The following is a 25,090-nucleotide window of genomic DNA, read 5'->3' on the forward strand; positions in this document are numbered from 1 at the left end:
CGGGTTTAGGAGGGCTCCTTCTAACCTACCTTCAGTAGGGGCTCATTCCTCCGAAAGCGCCGGGTAGCTTTGAGCCGACTGCCGCCCCGGGGCGGGGGCTGCCCGCCAAGGAGGCGGCGGACGCCCCTCGCAGACAAAGCCGGGCAGACGAGCAGCGCGCCGGGAGCCGCTGCCGCCGGGAGGGCGCAGGTAGGAGCCCCGAGGCCTGGGGGCCGGCCTGCGGCGGGAGGGCGCGGGGCCGCGGGGCGGCACCGCCGCCGGGGCGGGGCGGTGGCCGCGCTCTGCCCTCCCCGCAGCGCGGAGCGGGGCCGGCCCCGGGGAGCGGCGCTCGCGGGGCTGCGGAGCCGGCGGTGCGAGCGGGCCGGGCGCGGAGCAGGCTGGGACGGCAGCGCCTTTTCCCCGGCGCCGGCGGAAGGGCGGCGGGATCCGGGATCCGGCTCTGGGCCGGAGGCGGGCGGGGCCGCTCCGGGGCTGACGTGGCCGCCGCGCCCGCCTCGGGCGGGGGGCTCGCCGCCTCCCGACCGCTCCCTGCCGGGGCACCACGGATCCGCCCCCGGCCCGCCCCTTTCTCTGCCGAGCCCGCCTTTGGCTGCCGCCGCCCGCTGCTGGCGCCGCGTCCCTAGGGAGCCCCGGCGGGTCGAGGGGTCACGAATGGAGAGATGCTGGTGGTAGAGTTGAGCAGGAGGCGGAGAGCTCGCCAGAGGCTCTCGTCCAGTCCACGCCCTAAGCGCAGGCTCCGCCCGGAGGTGCCGCACGAGTTTCTGGGGGTCTGAAGCCAGCGAAGGGGCCCATTTCCGAAGGGCCTCCGCCGCGGCGCGGCCGGCGGTGGGGAGGGGATGAGGTTCAGGAGTCACGGCAAGCGGCCCCTTTCCTCCCCTGATGAAATGTGCCCAAACACACGGGCCCGGGGCACCGCCAGAGGCTTCCCGGCGAGGGCAGCGCTCGCCGCCGGGCCCCGGCGCCAGGGCCGAGGACACGCCGAGCGTCTGGGGCGCTGGGTGCTCCTGCTCGCTGAGGTCAGGCTGACAGCCCAGCCCGGACGAGGGTTCTGAATGGATTGGGCACTGATAGGGTGTTTTGGGGTTGTGGAGGACTTATTTCAAAAGTTCACATCGGGTTAAGAACTATTAAGATCTTAATAACCAGTTGTTACTGTTAGTGGAGAAAAAACATACATTGTTTTATGAGCAGGACCTGTAAAGCAGGTTAGCAAACACATATATGTTGCAAGAAGTCTTCGCAAGTATCTTCTGTTTCTGAGACAATTCGGGATTGTTGTAATGCCTGTAACCCAGGATTTCTTTACAGTTTGCCTCTCTGTACACTTGCTTCGTTTGAAATTTTGTCAAAAAAATCTTTCGGTTCACCTTGTTGATCTTATTTATGTAGATGGAACCAATCTTAAGTTCTGACTACTTCAGCTTCTGACAAAGTGACATAGAAGTACCTAAGGCTCACTGTTGAAAGGGAATTCTTTTTGTGCTTGTTCTTTAGTCTCAGCTACCTGAATAAATATTTCTGTTGTGAAATATTTTGGGGAAAAAAACCTATTAAGTTAACAAATACAAAGATATACTCTAGTAGAATGTACCTGAGAAATTAGCTTGTAATGTTCATGTTATTGCATGTTATTCAGAAACCAAAACATTGTCAAACTAATAGTGAAAAACATATCTGCTGAAACATTATATTTCCTTCCCTGTGGTTATGTGACAAAGTAGCTTAGTGGGTGGTTCCTTTGCTTATAATTTTCAATTTTCAGAATTTAAATGAGACTGCACACAGAAGCACTGACTCTTCGTTGCAACATTTGTTTCTTTGTGTGTGTATTCAGTGACTTGGGGTCTTTCAGAGGGGCTGGGGATAATGTATTGCAGTCATTATAAGTTCATTTAGCATGTGATGATACATAAAATCAGGCCTATTAAGACAGTACAGTATATAGTATATATCCCAATATAAAATATATGAAATATGTTGGTTTGAAGTAAGTTTTGTGTAACTGTCAAGTGTTTCTAGGTAAGGAAAACCATTTCTCTCTCAGAACTCACATGCAGCAATGAACTGTATATTGTGGAATGGGTAAAAGCTCTCCTGTTCTGCTAGAAGAGTACAAGAATAGGCATTTCTGGATCTTCACTTGTGATGAAAACTTTAATGATAACAACCTTAATTTAAATTAATGTTATATTTTTGCAAGCAGTGCACGTCTGAAAATATTCACTCAAATATTTGCTTGAATTCCTAATGGTAGTGAGTTCCATGAGTAACTCTGCTGTTCTTTTTGTCAGTGTCTCTGAATGCCTAATTTGACCATTAAAAGAGATGGTGAGCAAATGCCTTTATAGAGTCTTGAGGATTCTGATCATTTGAATGGTTAACTATCTTAGTTTTATCATATTGCTGTAATTTTTTTTCAAGTTGATATTCTGATTTAATAAATGCTTCAGTTTTTTGTTGATTTTTTTTTTTTTTTTGGAAACTGATGTTTTTTATCAAGGTGTGTGTCTGCATGTCTAGATGGATTGATTCTCTGTGTACACTGTGCTGGTCATATGTAAAGAACTGTGATGTGACATAGCTGCATTTCATCAATTAAGGAACATCTATGAATATTTTGGTTTTTCTCCCCTGCTCAGTGGTGTGGGCTTGGGTCAAGAGGAGCAGGAGAGATGAAGGTTTTGTGGAATTCTTAGCTGCAGCATGCTGAACAAATGGTCAGAAAGAACCAGGAAAAGCTGCTATAGCTTAAAATGTGCAGCATGCCCTAGTGCTAGAGCCTTGGTTTTCATGAAGGGTGTAATGACTCCTGTCCCTAATGACTTCACGTGACTCACAAGTCACTTAATTCACGTTTCACTTTGTGATAGGCATTTGTTACCTAGTTTCATAAGGACCCTGCTGAACTGTAACTAAGCAGGCCCATTTGAGCACACAGTGTTACCTTTGCTCACCAATTTGATCTGTAAGCCCAGAGAAGGACTGACGTTCATTCTAATCTAAGGTTGTCTTTGGTAGTCACACAGTTAAATAAGCCTCTGGCTTAGTGATTTTATTGTTGTTTTGTCTATTTCTGCCTTCTACTATTTGTTTTGAATCAGCTTTAGAAAGTCATGCCAGGAACTATACATAATAATTGTGAAATCCTTCCTTTTGCTGTAATTACTGCATCAAATTTGTACTTGATAAAGATTTTAAGAACTTTCCCCACTATGCTCAGTTTTTTCTTTTCATTCCTCTTTTTTCTTTAAGCTGTCTGATTGTGGCTTTGTGGAACTGTGTAACCTGATTTTATTTTCCCCTGGGGAAGTTGGGGACCGTGTACCTTTTCATCTTTTATGAAATGCTAAGTGATTTCACTAGACCTTCTTCATTATCTCAAACCTCTCACACTCATCAGAAGTCATGTCTAGCTTTTATAGCAGCATCCAAACCTGTATCTTGTTTGGTATTGGTTTTAATATTTCATTTCATAAAATATTTTCATCTTATTTTTCCCGTTTTTGTAAAGGGGATAAAAAAAGGAAAATTGAAAATATTGGCTTTTAAATTAGGACTATTTAAAATAAAGGAAACAAGTAGAATTATGGAAAAAGTTAGTATTATCCTCAAGAAGAAATAGGAAAATGGACAATTAGATTTTTCACATGTATTAGAAAATAGAAGCCAGGTCAGTACGTTGGTATTAGATATGAGTATTTTAATTAATTATCTGGTTAATATGGTACATGCATAAAATTACTTTGTAATTTAAATTTAGAAAGGCAGTTGGAATGAATGCCATCAAATACCATTTTACAGACTATATAAAATGTTTAATTAAGCAGTAAAGCTATATAAACCATCTGCTTCTGTTGAAATAGTCAAGATGTTAGAGAGCCATTTCTTGTAATTTAAAACATCTCTGCATTTTTGATTGCTTTAAAATTGGTATTCAACTTTCATAAGGACTTGCTTATTTTTTTTCCTGCAGTGAAATATGCAATAACTGTTAATGAAGAGGACTTTGAACAGAAATTCTGTTCATTTAGCACATTTTGAACTTTAACATATCAATTTTTGTCATCCAAGTTTTTTGTTCTTGCTAGCAGTTTAAAGGAGATCAAAAGCTAAAGTAGACCGCTGCAGTTTGACACTTTCTGTACAATGCATGGTGGGTAATTTAGGAGGAACTGGGTTTTGTTTTATTCCATTCATCAGCTGGGTTTTTTCCTGCAAACTACTTCATTGATGCTGAGTAGCTGAAAATGTCATGGGACGCAGCTCTTTCAGGCCACGGTGCTGCAAACTAAATTGTCTAGTAGGCTGCTGAAGAATCAGCAGGAACTCATAGAATCACGTAACTCGTGCTTCCTGGCAGGAGAAGGGCTGTGAGCAGAAGGGAGATGTCTCTTCAGTCGTTCCCAGTGGCAAAATTCCTGGGGAATCCTTGCACAAACGAAAGCCACCTGACAAATCCAAACTAAAACCTAAACATTCAAAGGAGCTTACCAGGAATTCCATATCCTTGTTAGCAGATTTTCAAAATCTGTAAATGGAGTGTGGTGAATTGAACAGGCAGAGCTGTATTTATCTGTAACTTCCAGGTTTGTTTGGAGATTCTCTGACGCAATTGGAAAGCTTTTGCAAGGTGCTTGTCAGAAGGGCGGTTTCTGCCAGTTTTGTAAAGATGAGGAGATAAAATGAGGTATGGCTGTGGGGGCAGAAGTTTCCTGTAATGTATTCTTCACAGTCTAAGGGTTTCTTTACAGACCTTGAACACAAAAATGCGCTTTCTGTCTGACTTGGTCTGCTAGTTGTTGATTTTTGAATTCCTGACTATGGTGTTATAAAGTGTTTTTTCCCTTGTATGTTCCATGGGCTTGCACCTCACTCTGTTTCCTAATAGCCTCGCAGAAATCTTTATAACTGTTTTGATGCACAGTTTTATATATACAGAAATTGTTATAAGAACATCAAGTGTTAACACCTGTGCTTTTGTAAATCCAAATACGATAAATAAGCTGTGAGATCCAATATTTTATAGAATTTTCAGACAGGTGAAGAGACATTCAGAGATGACTTCACTATACTCTGCTAAAAGGGTAAAACTGTTGACAGATTTGATTCCAAAACCCCTGTCTTCCCTTACTCTGCAATGGCTTAACAGTTTTTCCAAATTTAGTAATAATTTAAGGACAGGGGTGACTAATTTGTATGCAAAGCCTCCATAAACTTGACTGGGTCTTAAAAATCTCCACATCTGCAGTGAGACCTCACAGTGAGGCATGCAAACCACAGCAGTGTAGCAGCTGGTGGAGCTATCTGAGTATTCTTGAAGGAGTTTTTAAAAAAGGAAACAGAAAAAACCCCAAGACTGCAGCTCTTCAGAAAGTCTAAATCAAAGTAGAAACTTTGCAAAATTATGATAGATGTGTCACTTTGGAGAGGAGTGGCAGTCATCTGTCAATGTACAAAAAAAAAAGCAAACAAATGGAAGTTGTTCTTAATATTCACAGCCTTTAGTCAATATGATACAAGATGGGCTTGCTGCTTCTCATTTATCATTTAAATTTCCCTTTGGGGGTTTCAGAGTTTTAGCAGCCTACTCTAATTCTGCTGACTTACTGCTACTTTGTGTGCTGCACTGGTCCCTTTTCAGCAATTGTGAGCTGTCTTGCACTGTTTGGAAACAAAACAAAGCATTCCTATGGCACTACTGAGATTTCCCATCTTCACAAACTATGTACTATGGCCCATGAAGAGCAAGTCAAATTACTGACTTTAAGCTGATGATATGAGTTAGGATAAAATGAGACAAGTCTATTTCTCCTGCTTCCTGCCTTCACTGCAAGCTTTGTTGTTCCTTAATGTTAGGCCTGCCAGTGTGTGTGGTGTGTGTGCAGGTGTGGCTGGATGACTTGCTCCAGGCTGAAGCCCAGATTTTCTGCTCCCAATTCATGGATTTACACCTGCTTGCTGTGCTCTTTATGGAGTGCAGTTATTCCCTGTAGACCCTTTAGTTCAAATGTAGCTACTTGGACTAGGAACAGGCATGTTCACAGGAAGTAGAGGCAAAAGTTAAAAAGGTGAAAGAAGTCAGTGACTAGGCAAATTTGGTTGGAGGAGGCAAAGCTGGATGTTTTGAGGCTGGAAGATAACAAATCATGCTTGTTGAAGGCAGTGAAAGGGATTGCTTCGTTATACTGGCTTAGTGATTGAAAGATTAGTACTTTTCCATAGTAATGCCTCAGGCTGTGATCTTTTAGTCTCACTGATGAACACTTACTCCCAAAGATAGCCTTGGACATAATGAGCATTATGGTTGTGAAGTGGGTGAATCTTCAGAGCAAGCTGTGTGGTATTATTTGCACAGGGTACCTCCCCTAGTCGTTGTACAGGTCTGTCAGAATTGCATTCTGCTTGTCTTTGTGCTTCAGTATTTCCTCATGGCTGTTGCATTTCTTCTAACCTGAACCATAACATGCAGCATGTGGTGGAAACCATACATCTTCAGTGAATCTCTACATATTCTCATACACACTATGGCAGCTTGCTTGCAGACTATAAACACAACAGTTCTGTTGTCACTGAGAATTAAAATCATCCTCCCTTTGGGCACATAGGTCATTCTTTTGGTTTTATTTAATATTTTGCTATTGAATGAATTAGGTGTTTGACTGTTGTCTGTGGAGATGATGCTGCCCCTTCCACTCTGGGAGCAGGTAGAGGTTTATTCTTATGGACATGTTCTAGAATAAATGAAACACCAAATTGCATACACTTGGTTCTGTGTTAATGTGACTTCTTCTATCTACATCATAGCTGTATTAACATACAGTGGGGGTTTTGCCCTAGGTATCATGCGTAATTTGGTTCTGAAGGTGGCATTGTGAGGAAAAGCATTCATTTCCACTGGTATGTCATAACATTGCTTATACATCTGATTGTACAGGGTGCTGCAGTGTAAGCCTTTGAGACAGTACAGATAATTTCAAACTGATTTATTTGCATTGTTACTTTATTTACATTGCATTTATTACTTCTGATGAAAAGAAAATGTTTAAACTCCCAATGGATAAACCAAATACATTTTTAAAAATTTCTTGTGGTTCACATTCAGATATCTTTAACGAGCCGGAGGAATGATTGCCAACTAAACTTGGCTCATTAATTTAAAATTAATGTTAATAGCATTATTTTTATCTGTATTCCTTTAAAATTGTTCCCTGTGCTCTTGTTAAATTCATGATCCATAAATAGATTCTTAATTTATGCTTTGAATCATCAGATAGTTATAACTTCTGTCCTGAAATTGTGATAAAGCGAAGATTTCTAATAAACAGTAGCTTTTTAAAATGTCTGTCAATTCAGTCAGCTCTTGAGACACTTGGTATAAACCCATATGTACTAAACTTAAAACCCCACTGTTTTAAATGCCCAGTCTGGTTGCTGGGCTGGATCCTAAACTGCTTTCCTTGTAGTGTGAACTGGTGTAGCTCTATTGAACTCACTGGGAACTGTCACACAGTGTCCTCTTCACAGCTCTGGACATCTCATGTTATTTCAACTTCTTTACTGAGTAATGTTTGAATTTAAAAAAAAAAAAGTTTGTTTGATTTTTGACTCCATCCTTGATTTATGTTTAATGTGAAAAGTTGTAATAAAATGTGATTTCTTATAAGCAAATTAAAAGGATATTAGTGGGACTATTACGAATGAAATACTATTCAAAGTAAGAGGAAATTGTTCAGCACACGTGCTCTCAGTTCTGTGAGCACATTGCAGTCATGTGCATTTGAAAAAAACAACCCAAAGCATGATTACACTGAAGAGCTTATACTTAAAAAAACCCGAAAATGGATGTTTGTGTGTGTGAATGTTGGCAGAAGTTAAGTCTGTGCAATCAGGGTCATAGGTTTAAATGCTACAGAAATGCCATAATGTACTGACTTGATGCAAGAATTTATCAGAATATGGTTGAAGCCAGTTTCTGTGATTAATTTTTGTTATGTAAACTATCATTCATATGTTACAAATCAACATGCTTCAATCCTGACTGTCTTTGATATTTATTGTAGATATGTAAGCAGTTTTAAACTGCTTGGCATTTGTTCAAAAATGCTGTATTTACTAAGAGCTTTGTAGTTGTCTTTAGAGTAAACAGTTTTACTCTCAGCATTCAAACAGTGCTGTTGTTTAAGCTGACTGTACTGGGGGATGGCAGGTGTGGGCTTTCTCAAGCTGCTCTTTCCTGCCCTGGAACAATGGCAGAGCCACGATGTGGGCAGTCCAGGTTTGTTGTAGGAGAGCAGTACCAGTGTGTGTGGTCTTGTAGTGGGACCTGGATCCCACACAGGGTCAGGTCCCACCTGGATTTGCTTCTATATTGCAGGTGGGGCTGCTGCTGGTAAAGTCAAGGATGTGTGTGTGCAGCCACTTGTCTGAACTGGATTGCAGCACAGAGGAGCTGGGCTCAAGCAATTGCACTGCCCTCAGCATCAGGGTGGGGTACTGCCAGTAGTGCTCTGAAGAGCACTGCATCAGAAAGTACCAGGCTAAATTGAAAGGGATGTTTTCCCACTGCTCTCCCCTAAGAAGGGAGAAAACATGGAACTCAGCTAGGATGCAGCAATTCAATGCTCATGTCCCTCTGCTTTCACTCCATGCCATCCACCTTACAAATCAGAGCTCCCAGAAGAGCTGCCTTGGTTTGGTTTAAGAATATTAGCTTTGGCTCAGCCCTAGGCAAAACAGTTTGCTGGACTAGCTGCAGTAAGGGCTTGGAGCTGCAAAGTTACTCTTCTGGAAGCAGGGTGGTAGGTTGGCTGCTGTGGCTGCTGATTTCCTAAGGAGCTCAATAGACAAGTGGTTTAGGATCATAGAACTGTTTAAGTTGGAAAAAACCTCCAAGATCATTGAGTCCAACTGCAAATTTTTCCCAATATCCAGTCTAAATCTTCCATGGCACAACTTGAGGCCATTTCCTTGGACCTCTCATTTGCTACTTGGGAGAAGAGACAGACCCCTACCTCTCTACACCCTTCTTTCAGGTAGTTGTAGAGTGGTGAGTTCCCCCCAAGCCTTCTTTTTGCCAGGTTGAACAACTCCAGTTCCCTCAGTCACTCTTCAGAAGACTTCTGCTCCAGACCTTTCACCAGCTTCATTGCCCTTCTCCAGACACACAAATTAGATGAACTACTTACTTTATTTGTTTGAAGTTATTTGTATAGGATGTTTCCATAAAATTATTTTAATCACAGACTAAATATTAGTGTGCTTTCTGATGGTGTACTGTGGGATGCAGTATTTTCAGGTTTGGGGTGAACATTGACTGAAACCTTTTTACATAAAATACACAACTACCAAAAGGGCTTCTCCCTGAACAAACTTAAGTTGATAGTGGTTCATTCCTTTGATTATTTTTCAAAAACTTACCTTCCAAGCATGCTAAAAATCCCCCAAAAGCCATCTTTCCCTCATCTTGTAGGGAGCTGTAGTACCTGTGAAAGATATAAGGAAGTTAATATGAATTGTAGGCTAATTGAGCTTTGTAGAAGGTTGTAAATTATTTTTGTGTTTGAAAATTTAGGTGATGTTGTATGTAATATTTGACAGCCCTTTCCAACCCACAATAATGGGTGCTAGCTTGTTTTACTATAGCTAAAACTAAAAGGAAGTCCTAACTGCATTAGTAATGAAAATCTGTGGTATAATTATACATGTGATTTGGCACTGAAGAATAAAGAAAGGAAAATATGACATAATGCATTTATTTATATTTCTCTTGGTTTTTACTAATATAAGGTAATTTAAAAAAATGAGAAACTCTATTAGAATCCAGTTGCTCACTAAGCCTGTAGTTCTGTTAGCTGATTGAACTCTGGCACACACGTACTGAAAGCCCAAGAGACTGCATGATGCAACATTCAACATGTTCTTTTAAGCAGTGCCACTGTTTGAGAGATTGTACAGTGTTCTGTACTCAGCCAAAGAATTTGGGGAAGACTGAGATGGTAAAGGCATCAAACTCTCCTCATAGTCCATTTTCTCTTCTTGGGCCATGCACTTAAGAGTTGGACTCAATAATCCTTGTGGGTCCCTTCCAATTTAGAATACTCTGGGATTCTGTGTGATTCTGTGACTTTGCAGAGGATGACTATGAAACCAGCCCTGGCAATGCCCCTAGACATTGCAAGGAAAAAATGTTAGTGGGGAATAACTGTTCTGAAGAAGACATAATAGCCCTCTTAATGTGCTACATGGTTTGTTTTGTTTTTTTTAAGGATTATATGAGATGTAAATCAAGAACTGTGGAGCAAAACAAGAATGTGAATTCTAGCATTAGTCAGTGAGGGAAGCATGTGTGATTTTTTTTGTGTGTTTCTGTCAATGACAGATTCTAATCTATATGTTAATATTATTTGTATATGCAGCTCTGCTAATTGCATATATGTAATGGTCTGGTTTATAGGCAATGTTTTATTTGCTATAGAAGAGGCTGTCATATCTACAATATATTTTTCTGAGGGCAAAGCCTTGTGTTTTCCAATGAGTGGGAAAGAAAAGAATATAAAAACGCAAGGCTGGGAAAATGCTAGATTTGCATAGGGATTTTAGGCATTTAAAAGTTGTGGAGATTATTTTTTCAATTTGTTTCCTTTGTTTTAGCACTTAATAGAAAATGAAATGAAACAGTTTATTGTAAAATTCTTATATGCCTTGTTAACACTACTGCTTGCATTATGTGGAAGAGGAAGTACTAAATATTTGCATGGAGCTGCTCATGGCATTGTGTCAGGGACGGTATCCTGAGATGCACCATATGGCTTCCCTTTTCTTAGGGAAGGAAAACCATGCTAGTCTTTTGCCTGGTTCAGCCTACTCTCCCAGCCATGCTGCTTCAGCTCAGCTTCTCTGGTGTATTTGGTGGGGAAAAGAAGGCTGCTCGGGCTTCTGGGTGGAAGACAAGAAAGTGTCTTCCATTATTATGGCTTTTAATACAATTTTCACTAAAAGTTGTTCATGCAAAAGTTGTCTATCTACCCACAATTTTATGCCCTGCTCTAGTTACTGTGGAGCATTTAATAATCTGCTTGCATGTTCTCATGCTTGTAGTGGTGGGGAAAGCATGCACTGACCTGAATCAAGCCAGATCAAACTCCAGGTGGCTGTGAGTTCTACTTGGATTACTGAAACAACTTTGAGGGGTTCATGGGGAAGGCGATATTTTAAAATATACTCAAGGTGTTTATTTAAAGATTTTTTTTTTTATATACAGATACAGGATTCTGCTTCTAAGATTAGTTTTGGATTTTTGAAATATCTCGAGATGGATTTTGTCATATTTTCCTTTCTTTACACTGTAATGCAAAGTTACAGGTGTAATTCCATAATATTTTGATATTGTGATACTTATATGGAACAGCAAAAACACTGCGCTAAGAATTTAATTGCTGTGTACAAATAGATAAACCTATTTAACTGGGAATGTGATTCTTTTTTTTCACGAAATGTGAATTTTTTTTGGAAGGTAATATAAGTAGGTTGTTGGTGCATCTAAATGCAAGCTTTTGTAACTCCAAGTTTGTGTCAGAGATTAGACACTAGAGGGAGCCCGTATCACAGTTTTCTGCATTGAGACAAACGGCTTTACAAAGGTAAAACTATTTCTACTAATGAGTCATTTAAAACGAAATTTCTTATGGCTTTGCGATACAAAATAAAATATCAAAGTACTATAAGACACTTAGTTGAAAGCATTTTTGGGAATCTTTCAATTCATAAAGTCAGTTCTCCCTTACCACTATCTGTATTTTTTGAGTACTACAAGGAGAGTACAATAGAGGGATCTTTGTCCTGGTGCTTATATAACACAAAACAATTTATGGCAGTTCTCTTTTAAAGAACTCTCAAGAGCCTCTGAGTGCAGTAACACAGAGGAAAGGCTTGAGTACATGTGTGTTGAGGCATTCTACGTGTTTAGGCAGCATGGAGACATGAGATTTTTGAGATCTGCTGGAATAAAAAATTTTACCTTTGTTTGTGAATGCCTGTATGTTGCATATAACTTCCTGCCACGTGTCAGTGAGCATATAAAATATGGTTCCTGCAGTAATAACCGGCAACATGTGTCAGACATCGGGCACAGGGCCTTGTGTAATGTTACAGCAGCCTAGGGGTCGTGGCTATGGTAATTATTTAACCACAGTCCTTAACCTTTTGATTGCATTTTTTTTCCCCTCACTAAATAAAGAGGCTTTAGAATTTAGCAAGGTTTTTGACCAAGACACATTGCCTAAGAGTGCACCTGCACTGCATGATGTTGTTTCCATCCTGTGCCTGTGTTTCCTGCCTGTGATACTTTCAGGTGGTAGTGCCCACCCAGTCTCGTCCTGTTATGTAGTCAAAATGCACACTCAAATCCACAAGATGGGAAGTATTCCTACTTTCAGTCTGGATGCAGTTGGACTCACCTAAAGTGAGAGTGCAAGTCTGGATGACAATTAAAAACAGTCTTTAATTTTAACTGCCCAGCCTTATATTCACTATGCTGAATACTTGAATTCAAAGAACTGGAAGATGTAATCTTTTCAAAATTTATATTAATAGAGGATAGTGGAGAAAAAATGTGTTGTTTTGGTAAAATACTAAAATGCAGTATTTATTAATTCTGAGGGACAGCTTCCATATTTCATGTAGCATTTCACAAGGGATTCAGTACTGAAGACATTCAATATCCTAATTGCACTTCATGTTTAGTCTCTTGTTTTATAAATGTTGGAGCTAAATCCACCAAAATCTGTTTACAAAGACAGTATTCAGTATTAACTGCTTTTTTACTTGCATTCAGATCCCTTTGTCATGCTTCTAGCTAACAGCAAGCATTTTTTTCAACACTTCACATTAGCAGATGATTATGTGTGTACTGCAACTTATTCACAGGGTAGGTAGTATCAACATTGTATTTACAATTCAAATAGGAATAGAGATGTATGTAATTTACTAGGACACACTCTCTCTCTATCCATCTGTTAACTGTGCTCTTAGAATGCTCTGTAACAGAAAATACTAACCCAAATATCTTTTCTCAGCATAGATACCATTTGTCTCTGTGCACTACACTTGTGATTTACTCCATACTGGTTTTCCCAGACTATTGGGGTTTTGTCCTTCTGATCACAAAGAACGTTTTTTAGAGCTTTGCTAAGATTAGTAGAAAATAACTCCTAATAGTTAAAAATCTCAGTTGCTTGTGCAATTTTTTCAAATTAGCAGCTGTTATGGATCTTTGTGTATGTGTTTTAATATATCAAAATATATTAATTGAAAGATTGTATACATGTAGTGCAAAGCTATTATTAATATTGTTTTCATAGTTTGAAGAGTAGCCAGTGCTTTTTCTAAAGCTCTCTGTCCACAGCACAGAGTGAACACAGAACTGGTAATTTTATAGGTCTTTGTAGTGCTTAGTATGGATGTACAGAAAGGTTTGTAAATATCTTCCAGCTCATTTTCACAACATGCCTCTGAAGCAAAAAGATATTTCTATTCCATGATATTCACATCAATACTGGAGTAACAGGCAACTTTATGTACATCTTTAAGGAAAAGAAGAAAAACCTCCTCACCTTCTGAAACTGAAGTCTAGATGTATGTCTTACCAGCACTCCTGTTTTCCTGAAGGTCTGTGACATGGGCAGTTTCTTACCCATTCGAATAAAAAGAAGCTCAGATAGTTTAAACAGTAGGAATATAGTTCTTCTGATGCAATGTTTCTTTCTTATTAAAACAGGCCAACGTGTATTATCATACAGCAAATAGGCAGCAGATTTCGAAGGTGTGACAGCCTATTTCAGAAGTACAATGATAAGCAGCTAGAGACACAATAAACTCTTCAGCTGACATGGTGACACCAAGAAGAGAAAATAGTCCCAGATTTGTAGGCTACTTGCATCTTAACAAACTCTCATGTTAGGAAATCTTTTATGACTACCCACTACTCTTCCATTAACAAATCAATGTGTGTTTGCCCCACTGTCTTGGGGAGTTTGGCTCTAAAAAGCACCTGGTAGTACTGTTCAAATAGCTATTTCTGTTGGACGTGGAGCACGACAAGTTCAAATTGGAGAAAGTCTCTCACTGAAAAACTGGCTGTGGAAGCAATGTCCTAAGAATTTTTCAGACAACAGTTTACCTGGCTGGGATTGATGTATTAAATAGTTTTCAGGTGTTGGTGAAAGGCTGTACTTGCCAAATCTCAGAAATTCAAACTGAGAGTCTGGGAAAATAGAGATATGTGCATCTCAGCTCTTTCCCAGTATCTGGAGACAAAGATTTCTGGAGTGAGAGAAAGGACTATTAACAGAACTAACAACTCACAAATAGTGAGAGACTGAGGTTAAATAGCCGTGAAAATCTTCTGAAAGCATGATTTGAAAGAAAAAAGCTATTTACTTGATTGACAATTCAATCACTAGCAATTCACATTTCCATTAGACTGAATGAGGAATATGCTAGTCCTGCACCATAGTGATGCATTTAGAAAATATTGTGAGCTTTCTGTAATTGTTTACATGAATAACAAGATTGAAAGAAAACAACTGAAAATTTATTTGGTGACTCTGCTTCCAGTCATGTATGCAATTCTATTTTAAGATAAAAATTTTGATGTGCCCTTCAAACAGAAATTTCTTACCTTTTTGTATTTAAGGTGGTTGCTAACCTGCAGAAGGAAGCCATGGTAGGGTTTTTCTGCTTGCCACAAAGGGGTGGTGGTGCTGTGTGTCAAGTCCCAAACATTTGCCTACTTGTTCTGTGTACTTTCCAGTCTATCATGTAAAGAAGAAAACTCACTATGGCATTTCTTTTGAATTTGTGATTACTCTGAGGAATATTTTGTTTGCATTCTCTCTTTGCTATGTGAAATATGTGAAAGGGTGGAGCTGCTGCAGAAATAAGAGATCTCTTGGTAGAACCTTATGTTATTAAAACTAGTTGTCTTGACCTGCAGGTGTGGAAAGAGAAATAATACACTAGTGAAAATCTGTATTTAAGCATCACTACAGAAACATATTTGGTGGAAATAGATGACCTGTGCCCTTACTGCCCCATGTAGTTATTGGAAAGTTTATGTGGGCTTGAGTTTGTTTGGCTGGACTCTGATGACGGATTTTGTGTGGATTTATTTTTTTTTTAATACTGCTATGAGTAAACACAACTTCTCAAGAATGGGCTGTGTTTAAAGAAGGGCAGTGTACTAGCCAGAATGCCTCAGATATTGGATAAACAGATGATGAGCTTTTGTCCAGTCTCTGTCTTACTCTGGATGATTCACAAACTAGATACAAGATTTAGTGAAGGATTTTGTGTAATCCAAGTGTTGGTGACACAAGTTTCTGCAATAAAATGTCCAGGACTGCATTTCAGAGGCTGTGTGACTATAGCTTGATGTTTTCACTATAAGTCTATAGTAAAAGATTAATTTCATAATAATATACTTATTTTAACTAATTATCTACACTGATTGTTTATTATCCCTTTTGGGGCAATATTTTTGTGAGACTCAATTGGTTTTGTAACTGATGTCAGTATACTTGGGAAGATATACGAAAAAGTAAATATTATATTTGAGAGATATACAAAGTAAATTTCAATGAAATATGGTTCATTTGAGAATTGTTTCATATTTTGTGAGAAATTAGCAAACAAATACTTGTAATTTAGATCTGAGTAACACATTTGGTCCATCCTAAGAAGTTTATAAGGTAATTGCGCTTTCCTTTTCTCTAGATTTCTTAACCAGATGTGGCCTTCATTATCTTTAGGCAAATGCTTTTTGGAGACAGTTATGTTTTACTGAACAGCAATTTGTTTCTTGCTGTATAAAACCAAAATTCTGTGATCTAAGCTGAATGAAAAGGAGTATCATCATTGAAACTAAAGCTACTTTAAGCTAGAGGGTGATGAATCTGTAAAAGAGAGAGATAATAAGGTAGGGGTGAACATGAAGCTGGGAACTTGCAAGAATAAGTTTTGGAGGGTGTCCTCTGTGATACTAACAAACTTGGAGTGCAAGGGAGACTGACAGGAGTCTTGTCTTGACCACTCCCGGTCTTGTTGGTTTGCAACATATTATTTGATGAACCAGAGTTTGCTTTCTCTTCTCCCCTTTCTTTGACCACAGTATATGGAATTGGCTTCTGTATTTCTCCCCTTTCTCTGAAACAATGAGGGTTTAATGTGGAAGAAGAGATGATGTACCTTATTAGAAAATAGGAAAATATGAAGTGGTTGTTTTGTTCTTACAATACTACATGTCTTCAATTTCAAACTTTCAGTATTTTAAACTGGACAGGAATTTTTTTGATTGTTAAAACACATTTTGATAAATTTTTTTGTCTATTTTGTGTAACACGGTACATTATTCAGTCCAAAAGTCATCTGGCAGTTTTATGTTTTGAATTCTCTGCTCTTCTACCTTATATTCAACTTAGGTTTCTATGACTGTCTTGAAAATTAAATTGTGTTTTGACTATTTAAAATATTTGTGTTCCTATTAAGGAACAAGGCCCACTCCTGCTAAATGAACAGCTTTTATTGTTCAAATTATTTTTCATGCCTCATGTTGTGAGAAATACTTGAGTGAACTCTATTTAAAGGTAATCTCAGTTTTCTGTAAGCAGGAGCTACTCTCTATTGCGTAACATGACAGTAAGCTTAGGTAATGTTGTTAGCAAATACTCTGAATCTCTGGGAACACCAGTATGACTAATGGGTTCAAAAAGATGATTTTTATTCCCTCATGTGGAATCTTGATTCCACTAAAACAAGTCTCCTATTTACAGGATTTGACCAAAACCTTTCAATCTATTCTAAACCTTGACATTATATAATGTGTTATATTTTATGCCCTTCACCTTATGTCTCCAGTACCAGTGCTGGCAGGTGAATTCTCCCATCACATGTAGGAAATATCCTATTGCTACTTATGCAATCAAGACTTATATTTTTTTCCAAATATTTGTTAGCCATGAGCATTTTATGTAGTCACCTATTTTCTAATAAATACTTGAGGAGAAGTGCAAAAATTCTGACAGATTGTCTTAAAGTCTTAGGAAAAGTAGATCTCTTTGCCTAGTTTAAACATTAATTGTTCACTTTAGAAAAGCTCATGTTACATGTAAGTTTGATTTTTCAAAATGCTTTCAGAATCTTGTGTATCCAAAGAGGATTAAGAGCTATGTCTAGCATTTCTTGTCAGATGACATAGTTTCTCCTTTATATAATTGTAATTCCATAAACTAATTAATAATTTTTGCAAATTAAACTGGAAATGGGTACTGATGAGTTTGTTCTAGTGCTGATTATAACAGCATGGTCTAAGGTTACTTGATTAAATGTGTTCTGTGCTTGTTTAGAAAGGACAGATAGATTGTGTCACTTGCAGCATGAGCAAACTGCTAGTCAGATCATTGTTCTGCTTTTCAAAAAGCAGTCATGGGTGGTAAAGCCTGATCTTTTGAATATGTTGCAAGTGAGATTAATAGACATACAGAAATGGAGAAAGTACTTTCTTTAGAGACCACAGCATTGTCTAGCAAGTATAAATAAATGGGATGTACATAAGTTCAGCCTCAAACTGTGGATAACTTAGTCTTGACTTGATCCCTTTGTGTTGTCATTCTAAAAATAGAATTAAGCTATTAAAAATGCTGACTGCAAGCAATCTTTATCCTTTTATTCATCAGTGTAATATGTTAGAGAATTGAACTGGATATAAAAAAGTGGAATAATTAGTGATACATATGTACATATCTATGTCCACATGCATATATACCCATCTATAACTGTACGTATGATAGACAACTGCATGTTCAATGACCTTTGCTTTTTGTGGAATCATTGATACTTTTTTCCAAAGAAGATCCTATTTTTTAACTATAGTGTCCCTTGTCATATAATTTTGAATAGATAGTTGTTCCTAAGTATTACTTGATGATACTAGGCTGTGCAATGCCCTGCACAGAACTGTGACGTGATGGTGTGCAGGTTTGTTTAACAAGAGTAACCACAGTAACATGAGTGTGTGTTTCTGTAGATACAGGAATCACAGGCAAGTTAATGTTAACAGAGTGGTGCAGCAGAGAATAGAAGAAGAGTGCTTAAATTAGGAGACAGGGGATGCTGCATTAAATGTTCCAGGTGACAGGAATCAATACATGTGTTTAATTTGCTTCTTTTAGTTAAGCGCTCCAATGATAAAGGCTATTTTATCATTTTAGAATTTTAAAAAGAATTTTTTACCTGTGAAATGCAGCTGTATTTCTATCATGGAGTTATGGGCATTGAAGTTTTACCATTTCTTTCGTAATAGGAGATAGGATCAGTCTGTTTCACTTTCTTATAGTAGTTCAATTCTGTATACCAGTAGTTCTGTAACTAAGAAAAGAAAATGGCAATGGGTATCACAAGACCATGTCACAAAAATTGCCCTTTTTGGTTAATACACAGGTTCTATAAAATTTTGCAAAGCATTTTTAGGTGTGCGTTTTTGCCCCGGGGTCTGAGTTGAGTGACTGTAATGTTGTGTCTTGTGTGTTGTACGATGAGATTAGTAGAAACCTGCCTTTTTTAAAATGGGAACTGTCTACAGTTAAAAACACCTTTGTACTGGGCTGGTGAGATTAAAATTCTGGAAGAAACCAGGGCCACTTTTGTTATTAACTCTTGAATGAGAATGAGTAGAGCAAAGATGTGGAGAAAACCTGTGTGTAGACTGGTGGGAGAAGACCGTGTCCTTTTTCCACCGAAGAACAAAATACCAATAGTTTTATAATCTGAAAAGGATATGTAGGTTTAGTGCCTTTAGCTGCTAATTCTTTTGCCCACTGAGTGCTGGGTGGATGCTACGATGTTGGAGATGTCACTTTATAAAAAGAGAAACTTCCAGTTCCAAGTAAGCGCCATTGTCAGTTAGAGAATGGGAGGAAATAGGGATATAGCTATCCAATATTTTTGAACACATGCATTTCCTTGAAGGTGTTCCCTTTTATTGTACAAGTAGGGGCATTGCAGCAGTCTTGCTTGAGTCAATGTTGTGGAGCTCAGTGCTGTCTGTATATGCCTTCTGCATCCTTTTCAAAGGCAGGATGTTCTATAGCCAGACACTTACACTAGTAATTCTTCCTGTTTTCTTTCATGTCTAATACTGAATATGTAACTGAATTCCATTCAAGAGACAGAGGGCTTAAATATAAGAAACTCTGGGATCAAAATTCAGTGTTATGAATACCTGTAATGTCAAGTATTGGAAGGATTTAATTAAATCCTTATGCATAGTTGAATACCTCCTGAATTTCATTTCAGTTGCAATCAGGCATCTGCAAATGGAGTTGGTGTAATCGCAGGTTTTGTGACATTTTATAAAGGATTTTTTTAGCAGTCTAAATCAGCTACAAGATTTGAGAATACTTCTTCATTGCAGCTGTCCAAGTTCAGTAGAACAAGATGGGTTTTATTTCATGAGAAGTCTAGTTGATAGGATGTTTTAGGAAAGGAAATTGTTTAGGAAAAGAAATTGTTCAAGAAGTAAAGATCCTAAAGTTGTCATTCAGCAATAATGAAACAAAAAGTTAAGATTTGATGTTTGAGGTTTTTGTGCTTTTCTGTAACTGCAAGGAATCAGACTCACATTTCCATTTCCTTGGGGAACTGTGGGCTCCAAAGTGCTTGTATCTTTTAAACAAGCCACGCACCTCCAAAAAAGGCAAAAAATGTCATAGGAATGACATTTTAACATAAGCTGTGTTTTTCTTCATTAAAGTTTCTTGTTGAACTGCAGAAGTTCTCTTATCTGCACCCTCTTATGGTAGAAATAGACTCAGTTTTGCATAACCACTCCTGCATACTAAGTTATCATGTTGGTGTTGAATACACATAAAAATATGACTACATAAGAAATAGAATTCAAGAAATTGGATTGTGCTCTTTGGTCAATAATGAAATTGAAAAGCTTTGGTTGCAGATATATCCAAATGATGTGAAACTAATGTGGTTTAAATGTGGTTAGTTTCCCTGAGGAACCCTGAGCAATGGCGATGCCTCAGAGAGATGATGTGAAAGATTGGCTGTACCAGGGAAATACATTGAAAACACAATGAATTGAAAGGATCTGAAGCTTGAATTGTTACTTTTTCTCTACTTTATGCATCAAGGTTTTTACGCTGATTAATTCACTCCCCATCTATGATTCATTTAATAGCATACCCAGCCACTGCTTTCATGTTTTGGAACACTGACTGCAGAGCTTCTATTTTGGTCTCCAGAGCAGGCTTTCTGTTTTGTGAAGTGTGCACCATTTATACCAAGTTTCACCTCTAGACAGACAAAGAACAGTGTTACTTTTCACTTCAGTAGACTGATGTGCTTAAAGAAGATCACTTCCATAATCGAAGATCACAAGCATAATCGAAGATGTTTTACTGAACTAAGTATTTCTGATTTTAATTACTAGGGAAACGGTGTTCTATTTTACAGCACATCTTAATTGAGGATAGAAGACGTATAGTCCATGGCTACAGTTTCTCTTCAGAGTGTTTAACTTACACCATGTCTCTCAATTCAGTGTTTTTAACCCAGGCTTTTACTGAAAAGAGATCCTGCCTTCCCTTTCATCCTCTGCCATGCGTTTTGCTCTGTCCTTGGAGCTGTTGCCAAGGGAGCACACAGTATACTGGAGCAAGGAGCCGTGCTGATTGAAAGTGAACCAGATTTTATGGTTTTCTTTTTATCTCTTAGTTCTATCCAAACAAGTTTTCTGATAAGCTCGCCATGGAGCTGCACAAATGCTGGCACTAAGACAAGGGAAGCAGCAGTAGGGGAAGGAGCTTGCTCCTTTAGGTTAGGTAGCTGTGTGGGCCGTTGAAGCACATGCTTTGTTTTCTGGCATTAAAGAATTAAAGTGGTTGCACTTGCATGACTGTTATCACTTATGTCTAGAGTCCTTCAGTGGGTTGGAAGTGTCTCTGACCTTCTCTAGTGTCACTGCTCTGCTTTCCCTGTGAGATCCATTATACCAGGGCTCTATGGCTGATGCACAGTGAAGCAAAGCAGTTGAAAACTTCTTCCTTTCCTAAAGGTAAAGATCTGTTGTTGCTGTGTGAGGGAAAGAGGGGTCTTGTATGCACAGGCATTTTACCTTTTTCCTGCAGCAACAGTTAGCCACCAACAGAGTGATGCTGAGGGGCTTTAATGAGAGAAAGAAAGCAAGCTGGCCTCCAGGAGAGATAAGCTCTGCTATTAATGGTATTGCAGATACTATTTTTCATTTATTTCAGTAGTTCAATCATTAGTTGCTAATACACAGATTTCTTGTATTAGACACTTTTTTGCTTGTTGATTATTGCTCCTTGTTATCCTCAGAAAGCTTTTATTCTAAGTGTCCAGCTCTTAAAAGAAACAATTTAATTCCAGTGTTCTAGGCATACAAATTATATTCCGCAGCCCAAGATGCACATTTAAGTCAGGCCTTGCAGTTCATCTGCCAGTAAAGATTGTTGTTGCTGCTGCTCCTTTGTTCAGAAGTAGTTTATCCCAACTCTGTGATTTTCTTAGTGGGATTTTAGTTTTGTGGTGACATAGCAGTAGCTTTTAGAAGTGGCAAAGAGAGATCCAAGCAAGATCCAATAGAGCTGGAGCCTCCTTATTTTTTCAAACAGACTTGTTCCTTAGCCAGTTGCAGCACTCAAACTGATACCCTCCAACCTCCTGAACATCTCTTTAGGGAGAAGTGTGATCTGACTAACTTGTGGCCAGATACGTAATGGACTGGAGCTGTTCTGTAGTGAAGAACTGCTGCTTTCTGTAGCAATGGATTATTACTGTGTTCCTGTGGGTCTGTGATACCTGCAAATGCTTACCTGTGGCAGGCACAGTGCCAGGCATTCCTTACTCCTTGTTTGCTGCTGATTTCCAAGGAGAAGCAAAAGAAGCTGAAAGGTTTATTCCAGTCATTAAAATCAATGCCTGTTTCTGTTCTCAGTGTATATTCAAATAAGAAGCTGCTGGGTTAATATTTGGGGGTTTTTTAGAGCTAAATTTTGTTGGTTTTGGGGTTGGTTTGTTTTTTTTTTTCAATGTGCATATATTAATGTTTTCTGGAAGTCTTCATCCCTCCATGACTGAATGTAGGGAAAACTGAATTCCAAGTTAAGAACAGGTAGAAAAGGAGGAAACCCCACATAAAGGGAAGTATTTACCGTCTGTTCAGTCAAGACATTTCTGTGGTACAAATATGTGACCAACGCAAATATGTGACCAGCCAGCAATTTATTGTTGTTTGCAAGTCTTCTGAGACCTTCAGATTCTTTGCTGAATCTCTAATTTGTTTGATTTATGTATTTATTCTTATAACATGAGCTTACTCAGGGCTAAAATCACTTCTTTCTTTTTTTGAGGGTGAGAAAGACTCATGATTGTGTTTTGGTAAGTAGAATAATAAGGCCTCAGTTTAACCATAAGAGTGATACAAAGCAGCCTAGATATGCTTGCATTCAGGCAGCATTTTTAATGCAGTATTCCTTGTAGTTTTTGATAATTCTTTCAAGTGAGAAACCCTTAATCCTATATACACAATAACATTTTTACAAAGTATATCATTTATTACTGGTCTGTGTGAAATATATGTTACTCTTCAAAGCAGCTATTGCTAGATGATGTTTCTATTTTTCTTATTTTTCAAAGATATGAAAGGTTAGACACAACCAAAAATGAAAAGATGTGTGATGAAATGAAAACATTCTGAACTTGCTTGGCAGCAAATCTTAGATTGTTTTCCCTTAGGATGTTTTACTTCTATTTTTTTTCTTTTATACTCTCTCCAAACTTTAGATATAATCAATTTTTCTAGTCTTGAGATTAATGTGAGCTTTGGATGTTTTTAAGGACCTGGGGATGTAAGCCAGTCATTTAGAAGATTAAGTTCTGAATTTTATTGGAATTGCAGAATTTCTGTAATAGGAATAATAAACAATGAAATGAGAGTGTAACAAAAGAGGATGTGAGAGAGATCTTGATGATTAAGTCCAGGTACTTGAGAGACAATCACTGCCAATGCTGAATCAGTTTAAGGGTCTTTTCTATCTTAATTAATTGGATCAAAGAAAGGGTCATTTACATGGCATCCTCTCAGACTCACAAACCAGTCTCTGGAACATGGATTTCAAAGAGCTGCTAAAAGCGAATCTTTCCTGCTTGTTCATACCTTTGAAGAGATAAATTTAGACACATCTATGAAGAACTATTTAGTGATTTCTTTCTAATTTTAGTTTTAATTCTTGTACATTTTAGAGACTGTGTGGGTGATGATATTAAGAAAATTAAATACAAGGAATTTTTTGATGGATGGTATTTTGAGGTCAAATGAAGTGCACTAATGGATTATCCTACTTTCTTTGGCCATTTGTTTGATCCTTATTTATATGATTAGTAAATGTTAGAACTATTAATAGAACTAGACTCTGAGGTAGTTGAGAAATTAATTGAATAGGCACAGGATTAACAAAAGCACTTGGAGTAGGATGTATACAATTTTTCACACTGCAGTGTTTCCATCAGCTGCATGCTTCCAGGAGTCATATTTGCATATTTCATTGCAAGCACATGAGCACAGGTTTTTAGCAGAAATTTTGCATGATAATACTTAAGCTATTGCTAATTGTTTCTATGAAGTACATGTACTGAAGAACAAATAAAATAAATAGTTATCCACTCATTGCTATTTTCTAATTTTTAACATTAAAGCTATTAATTTTTCAGGTAAACCTAATTATAAGAACTGGGATCTGGAAACATTGCAATGATCAGTGAGTGTTGTGGGTTGTGGTTTTGTTTGTTTGCTTAAACTGCTTTGACTTTTCTTTCCCTGCCTACTGATTTTGCAAACTTTCAAATGTTATCTGATTTTTTTTTTTCTTTTTTTTTCTTTTTTTTTTAGACTGAGGCTAATGTAAGCTTTGGAAATTTGAAGGATTTTTCCCAAATGCTTTTTGACATTTTACTGTTTCTGCTTAGTTGATGTTTTCTAAATGTGAAGCTGTTGTGATTAGTCTCCAGTAGGATCTGGGTATATGTTAGGATTCCCAGATGTTATGCAACCATTTTGTTTTACATCTCCAGAATAATCTGAAAAAGCAGAAGCACTTCAGCCCCTGGGCAGAACATCTCTGTCCCATTCTTGCTTTTTGCCTTGTATTCCTCTTGCACTGAATATGGTTTGGCCAAACACATGAGTCAGAAAAGTTTACTTTAGTAAAGACATTATTCTGATTAATACTATTGTGGTAGAAGAACATCAGGTTAAGAGTCCCTGTGGGCCAGACTGCACATCTGTTTGAAACAAGAAACCTTAAAGTCTGAGCCTTAAAGTCTAAGCCATATAAATTGCTTTATTGCTGCAATAAAGTTTCTTAGTACGACAGAGGATGAAGTTCTCTAAAGCACAGAACTGGTATTTCAAAAATGTCCCATGGAGTCCAGCATTGTGCACAATTTAATTTGGATTCATTGTCCCATGTTTATATGCTGTTGCAATGATTCAGGAAGTTCATAATAGTTCAGAAGTGTCTTGAATCCTGAGTTGTCTGTTGACCTCAGAGCTATAGTTTTCCGTGTATTTTTGCCAGTTCAGCTGTAGACTGTAAATCAGCTATACTCTGATAGTTTGCCAGTTTCTCTGCTGATATATATGTACCTCAGAGGAGTCATTTGCAAATTTAATTTTGAAAAAATTACCCTGGATAAAGCTCTGAAGAACCTAATCTCATAGCTGACCCAGATTGGAACAGGACCATTTTTACATAGATTAAAAAAAAAAAAAAAAAAAAAGGCCAGGGGAAAAAAAAGGGGTGGCTTCAGGAAGTCTCCAGAATATTGCTCTGGAGAGATCAATCAATATCGTACTCAAGTCTCCTAACCCTTAATTTCCTAGATGACTGATGCTCTGCACTTGTAGGATGTACTACCTGGCAATATTTTTAAACGGCCATTTTGATTTTATAAACCATCCCTGAGCAGTGAGGGACTACTTTGAAACTAATTGCATTGTGCAACT

General features: G+C 38.4%; 1 protein-coding gene across 2 annotated transcripts in view; it reads left to right on the forward strand.

The window, feature by feature from the left end:
* The first annotated feature begins 108 nt into the window (after positions 1 to 108).
* PDE1A (phosphodiesterase 1A) overlaps positions 109 to 25,090 on the forward strand; it is a 210,568-nt gene continuing 185,586 nt past the window's right edge. For both annotated transcript variants that reach the window (XM_069022309.1, XM_069022308.1), the window contains exon 1: positions 109 to 189. The gene's annotated coding sequence lies outside the window, so the exon portion shown is untranslated. The remainder of the gene's footprint in view (positions 190 to 25,090) is intronic.

Source organism: Aphelocoma coerulescens, chromosome 7 (assembly GCF_041296385.1).
Source record: "Aphelocoma coerulescens isolate FSJ_1873_10779 chromosome 7, UR_Acoe_1.0, whole genome shotgun sequence".
NCBI classification, from domain to species: domain Eukaryota; kingdom Metazoa; phylum Chordata; class Aves; order Passeriformes; family Corvidae; genus Aphelocoma; species Aphelocoma coerulescens.